At 42.0% G+C, this 5,902-nt stretch overlaps 1 long non-coding RNA gene across 2 annotated transcripts; it reads left to right on the forward strand.

Annotated features, from left to right (window-relative positions):
- Positions 1-1,901: 1,901 nt before the first annotated feature.
- LOC127932516 (uncharacterized) lies at positions 1,902-4,304 on the forward strand. Of its 2 annotated transcripts, XR_008145787.1 has the most exons (6): positions 1,902-2,283; positions 3,157-3,227; positions 3,315-3,490; positions 3,581-3,642; positions 3,725-4,179; positions 4,258-4,304. It is a non-coding gene; the product is annotated as an uncharacterized LOC127932516 (long non-coding RNA). The 2 variants fall into 2 exon arrangements; XR_008145786.1 differs by lacking the exon at positions 1,902-2,283 and having other exon boundaries at positions 3,099-3,490.
- The last annotated feature ends 1,598 nt before the right edge of the window (positions 4,305-5,902 follow it).

Below are 5,902 nucleotides of genomic sequence, written 5' to 3' on the forward strand. Positions count from 1 at the left end.
TAACTTTTCTATTATGTCTCTATTTTCTATCTCTCTGTGTTGTTGGGACGGACCTGTAAGTTGGCATTTCACTGTTAGTCTACACCAGTTGTTTACGTTGGCATTTCACTGTTAGTCTACACCAGTTGTTTACGTTGGCATTTCACTGTTAGTCTCGACCAGTTGTTTACGTTGGCATTTCACTGTTAGTCTCGACCAGTTGTTTACGTTGGCATTTCACTGTTAGTCTACACCAGTTGTTTACGTTGGCATTTCACTGTTAGTCTACACCAGTTGTTTACGTTGGCATTTCACTGTTAGTCTACACCAGTTGTTTACGTTGGCATTTCACTGTTAGTCTACACCAGTTGTTTACGTTGGCATTTCACTGTTAGTCTACACCAGTTGTTTACGTTGGCATTTCACTGTTAGTCTACACCAGTTGTTTACGTTGGCATTTCACTGTTAGTCTCGACCAGTTGTTTACGTTGGCATTTCACTGTTAGTCTACACCAGTTGTTTACGTTGGCATTTCACTGTTAGTCTCCACCAGTTGTTTACGTTGGCATTTCACTGTTAGTCTACACCAGTTGTTTACGTTGGCATTTCACTGTTAGTCTCGACCAGTTGTTCACGTTGGCATTTCACTGTTAGTCTCGACCAGTTGTTTACGTTGGCATTTCACTGTTAGTCTCCACCAGTTGTTTACGTTGGCATTTCACTGTTAGTCTCGACCAGTTGTTTACGTTGGCATTTCACTGTTAGTCTCCACCAGTTGTTTACGTTGGCATTTCACTGTTAGTCTCGACCAGTTGTTTACGTTGGCATTTCACTGTTAGTCTCCACCAGTTGTTTACGTTGGCATTTCACTGTTAGTCTACACCAGTTGTTTATGTTGGCATTTCACTGTTAGTCTACACCAGTTGTTTACGTTGGCATTTCACTGTTAGTCTACACCAGTTGTTTACGTTGGCATTTCACTGTTAGTCTCGACCAGTTGTTTACGTTGGCATTTCACTGTTAGTCTCCACCAGTTGTTTACGTTGGCATTTCACTGTTAGTCTCGACCAGTTGTTTACGTTGGCATTTCACTGTTAGTCTAGACCAGTTGTTTACGTTGGCATTTCACTGTTAGTCTACACCAGTTGTTTACGTTGGCATTTCACTGTTAGTCTCGACCAGTTGTTTACGTTGGCATTTCACTGTTAGTCTACACCAGTTGTTTACGTTGGCATTTCACTGTTAGTCTAGACCAGTTGTTTACGTTGGCATTTCACTGTTAGTCTACACCAGTTGTTTACGTTGGCAATTCACTGTTAGTCTACACCAGCTGTTTACGTTGGCATTTCACTGTTAGTCTACACCAGTTGTTTACGTTGGCATTTCACTGTTAGTCTACACCAGTTGTTTACGTTGGCATTTCACTGTTAGTCTCGACCAGTTGTTTACGTTGGCATTTCACTGTTAGTCTCGACCAGTTGTTTACGTTGGCATTTCACTGTTAGTCTACACCAGTTGTTTACGTTGGCATTTCACTGTTAGTCTACACCAGTTGTTTACGTTGGCATTTCACTGTTAGTCTACACCAGTTGTTTACGTTGGCATTTCACTGTTAGTCTACACCAGTTGTTTACGTTGGCATTTCACTGTTAGTCTACACCAGTTGTTTACGTTGGCAATTCACTGTTAGTCTACACCAGCTGTTTACGTTGGCATTTCACTGTTAGTCTACACCAGTTGTTTACGTTGGCATTTCACTGTTAGTCTACACCAGTTGTTTACGTTGGCATTTCACTGTTAGTCTTGACCAGTTGTTTACGTTGGCATTTCACTGTTAGTCTACACCAGTTGTTTACGTTGGCATTACACTGTTAGTCTCCACCAGTTGTTTACGTTGGCATTTCACTGTTAGTCTACACCAGGGGCCTGTTGCACAAAAGTAGAATTAAGACATCCGGGATAAATGACTAAGCTGAGCTCAATGAAGCCAAAACATGTGCGTCCAGGCTTAATTGGTTGCACAAAGACCAAGCCAGGATGAGCAGACACGGATTCATTAAGCCAGGTGAAACCAATCCTGGATAGGTGCGCGCTCACGGCTCACTCAAATAGACCCCGCCACAGATCACAGATTAACTGATTTACCATGGCAACTAGAGCCGCGTACTTTTCCCCGTCGGAAGCACAAATCCTCATGGAGGCATACGAGGAGGTAAAATATATAATTAAGAAGAAAGGCAACACCGCCACAGTGACAAAGCAAAGAGAAAAAGCGTGGCAAAGTATTGCAGACCGCCTGAATGCGTAAGTAGTGCACAATTACACACTCACCGCTCCGCTGAAACATCACAATTACAATTCAAATATTTAATTCACATCTCCAAAAACGCAGTTGTACTGTAATTATGAAACGGTTAAATTTTTAATTGAAATGCACTGCAGATATGAGTGAAATTGTGTAAAGTAAGTCCATCACACTGTATAAAGCTATGATAAATTATTATTAAAGCCTTACATTATTATTTAACGTTACTACGCTCAGTACGGTTTAATCTTAGCCGTTGTACTCTGCTTCTTATGTTGTCCACCGTTTTTTTTTTGTGTTTCTTCTGCTTTCATTAATGTAAAGCTGCTTTGACAGAATGAAACAATTGTGAAAAGTGCTATATAAATACAATTTAATTGAATAAATAGATGAGCTATAATAATCACTTTAATTTATATAGCGCCTTTCAAAGGACCCAAGGTCGGTTGCTCACTGCACTGCAAAAATGTCTTTCTTACTTAGTATTTTTGTCTTGTTTTCAGTAAAAAAAAATATCTAAAAACATCTTGAATATTTTCTTGAGCAAAATTACCTAGGAAAATAAGCAAAAAAATCTGCCAGTGAAACGAGAACTTTTCTAAAATTAAGTGTTTATGGAAAAAGTAAACTTATTTCAAGAGAATTTTTATTATATTGACAGATTTTTTTATTTGCTTGTTTTAAGCACACATTTACTTAAAGTTTATATTTTTGTCTAAACTATACTTATTTTGCTAGGTCATTTAGCAAATCAAGAAAATACATCTTTATTTAAGTTTTTAAAAAAATATATTTTTACTGAAAACAAGACAAAAATACCAAGTAATTTTTTGCAGTGTGACTCCATTAAATGTGTGTGTGTGTGTGTGTAGATTAAACATGAACGGGCCAAAACGGACATGGCAGCAGGTCAAAATCAAATACAAGAACATTCTGCAGAATGGTATGGTCCCTGACTAATATTTAACAAAGCACAAGCATATATTGTACCCAGAAGGTGCCTGCTCACACATTGTCTGTACTGTTTTAGCAGTGAAAAAGAATACCCACAGACAAGGCACGGGTGGTGGGTCACCAAAGGCTGACCTTACCCCAGCAGAGGACATGGCCTTGGAGCTAAATAAAGGCAGGCCCGTCTTAGAGGGGATCCCTGGGGGAAAGAGACGAGCATAGGTTCCTCCCAAGATGCCACCCGCTTCATTCAAGGTATGTCCTTCCATCTCTACATGGGATACAACCACATTCATATTGAATCAATTTGGACTGTCTGACTTTGGTTTACCTATTGCCTTGCAGTGTCTGGCAGCACTGTGTTCCTGTTAGAGCCACCAGCACAAGCACCAGACGATGCTGATCCAGTGAGTACTCCATCAAAGGCATACTGTAGGCCTGGCATGTCTTGTCTACTAGCTTCAATATGAATCCGATTAAATGTGATAGGGTGAAGGCCCCAGTGCAACAGCACATGATGGAGACGATGATGATGAGGAGGAGACCATCTCTCTGGATTCCAGAAGGCATGAGGTATCATGGTAAGACTGTGAAAGTACTATTTACTCTACAATGGTGAGGAGTCCTCATCAAAATCAAAAAATCTAATTTCTTTTACAGGACCCAGATGCTATACAGTGGGAAAACCAGCCTGGCAACATAGTGCGTATTAATAAAAGGACACCACATCCTGCCAAATTCCAGCTGCGCTAATTGTATTGTGTTCAGAGCTCACAAGCTATCAGAAAGTTGTATGGCAACCACCTCCGGCGCCAAATAGAACTGGCAGACATAGACATTCAGTACAAGAAGAAAAAGATGGAAAATCTTGCACTGGAGTCCGAAATAAAAAAGAGGACAATTAGGAAACTGGACCTTGAAATAAAAAAAAACTTGAGAGGGAGGTGAGATATGCCTTCAATGTACACTGTATGCTAACTGTAACACAAATATATTAATCATTATTTGTATTTCCTCCCCAGCTCCAAGAAGATGACACAGCTCAAAATAAAAATTAGGTATATTCTCGTCAAGTGAGCCATGACATATGAGCTCTTATTGTGAGCACACAGGACGGTGGCATCTTTCTAAGGTTTTTTTATTTTCCCAGCAATCAGTACAACCAAGTCATCGTTATAAGGCATCGCCCTCTTTTTGCCCACCCCCCAGCACCAGGTGTGGCCACTAGCCTATATGAAGGCCCAAAATTGTGTGTTCCTTTCTGCTCTGACAATGGCATGCCCATTCGTGCGAGATGTGGTGGATGAAGAAGCACTTGTGCTGAGGAGAGCCTTCAGGCGAGAAAGGGTCTTCAGGGACCGGTTGGACCCACTGGCCTTCCCTGACGACCATCTATATGAAAGATACAGGTTTTCTGCAGATGGCATCAGGTATCTATGCAGACTACTGGGTCCCAGGATTAAGCACCGCACTGCACGGAGCCATGCACTGAGTGTGGAGCAAATGGTTTGTGTGGCCTTGCGCTTTTTTGCTAGTGGAGCCTTCCTGTACTCAGTGGGGGATGCAGAACAGCTGAACAAGGCCACAATTTGCCGCACAATAAGGAGTGTGTGTCTGGCTATCAAAGCATTAGCAGATGTCTTCATCTCCTTCCCTGGCCACAGAAGACTCTGTGACATCAAAGAGGAGTTCTATAGGATTGCAGGTAAATGGATCTACAAATTACAGGACAACTGTTAACACATAGTAGGATACTCATTACTTTGTGTGACAGGTTTCCCCAATGTCATTGGTGCAGTGGACTGCACACACATAAGGATAAAAGCCCCCTCAGGTGCCCATGAGGCTGATTTTGTGAATAGGAAATCCTTTCACAGCATTAATGTTCAGGTGAACATAACTTTTTGATATTGTCCATTGACGAACACTCTGCATTGCCAGTGATGTGCATTGATTGGTGTAATATTCCTCATCTTATGATTTCAGATGGTCTGCAATGCAGACTGTGTGATCAGCAATGTTGTGGCAAAATGGCCTGGCTCAGTCCATGACTCCAGAATCTTTCGGGCCTCTGAAATCTATCAGTGCCTATCACAAGGTAAGCCACACAACCCCTATTTATAACCATCATGGCTGTGTCAAGAATATCACTGTGTTTATGAGGTAGTAATGATGAGATTTTGTGTTGACAGGTGAATTCTCTGGTGTGTTGCTGGGAGACAGGGGGTATGGCTGCCAGCCTTTTCTCCTGACACCTTTCACAGACCCCCAGGAAGCACAGCAGGCCTACAACCATGCCCATGCCAGGACCAGGGCCAGAGTTGAAATGACCTTTGGCCTCCTGAAGGCACGCTTTCACTGCCTTCACAAATTAAGGGTCAGCCCTGTTAGGGCATGTGATATTACTGTGGCTTGTGCTGTCCTCCACAATGTGGCCTGCCTGAGGAAGGAGAGGGCCCCCAGAGTGCCACCAGCCATGGACTGGGACAATCCGGCAATCTTCCCTGATGACGACAGTGGTCGGCTGCTGAGGGACCAATATGTGTTGAATTATTTTAGTTAGTATGTGTGCTTTCAATTTTGGTTAAATATGTCCTGCGGTGGCAGAGGAATTTGGGTTTTTTTGGGTTCGTTTTTTTACGAATTTGGCCTCTTATGATGTTTGTG

The sequence above is a fragment of the Oncorhynchus keta genome, chromosome 10 (assembly GCF_023373465.1).
Source record: "Oncorhynchus keta strain PuntledgeMale-10-30-2019 chromosome 10, Oket_V2, whole genome shotgun sequence".
NCBI lineage: Eukaryota > Metazoa > Chordata > Actinopteri > Salmoniformes > Salmonidae > Oncorhynchus > Oncorhynchus keta.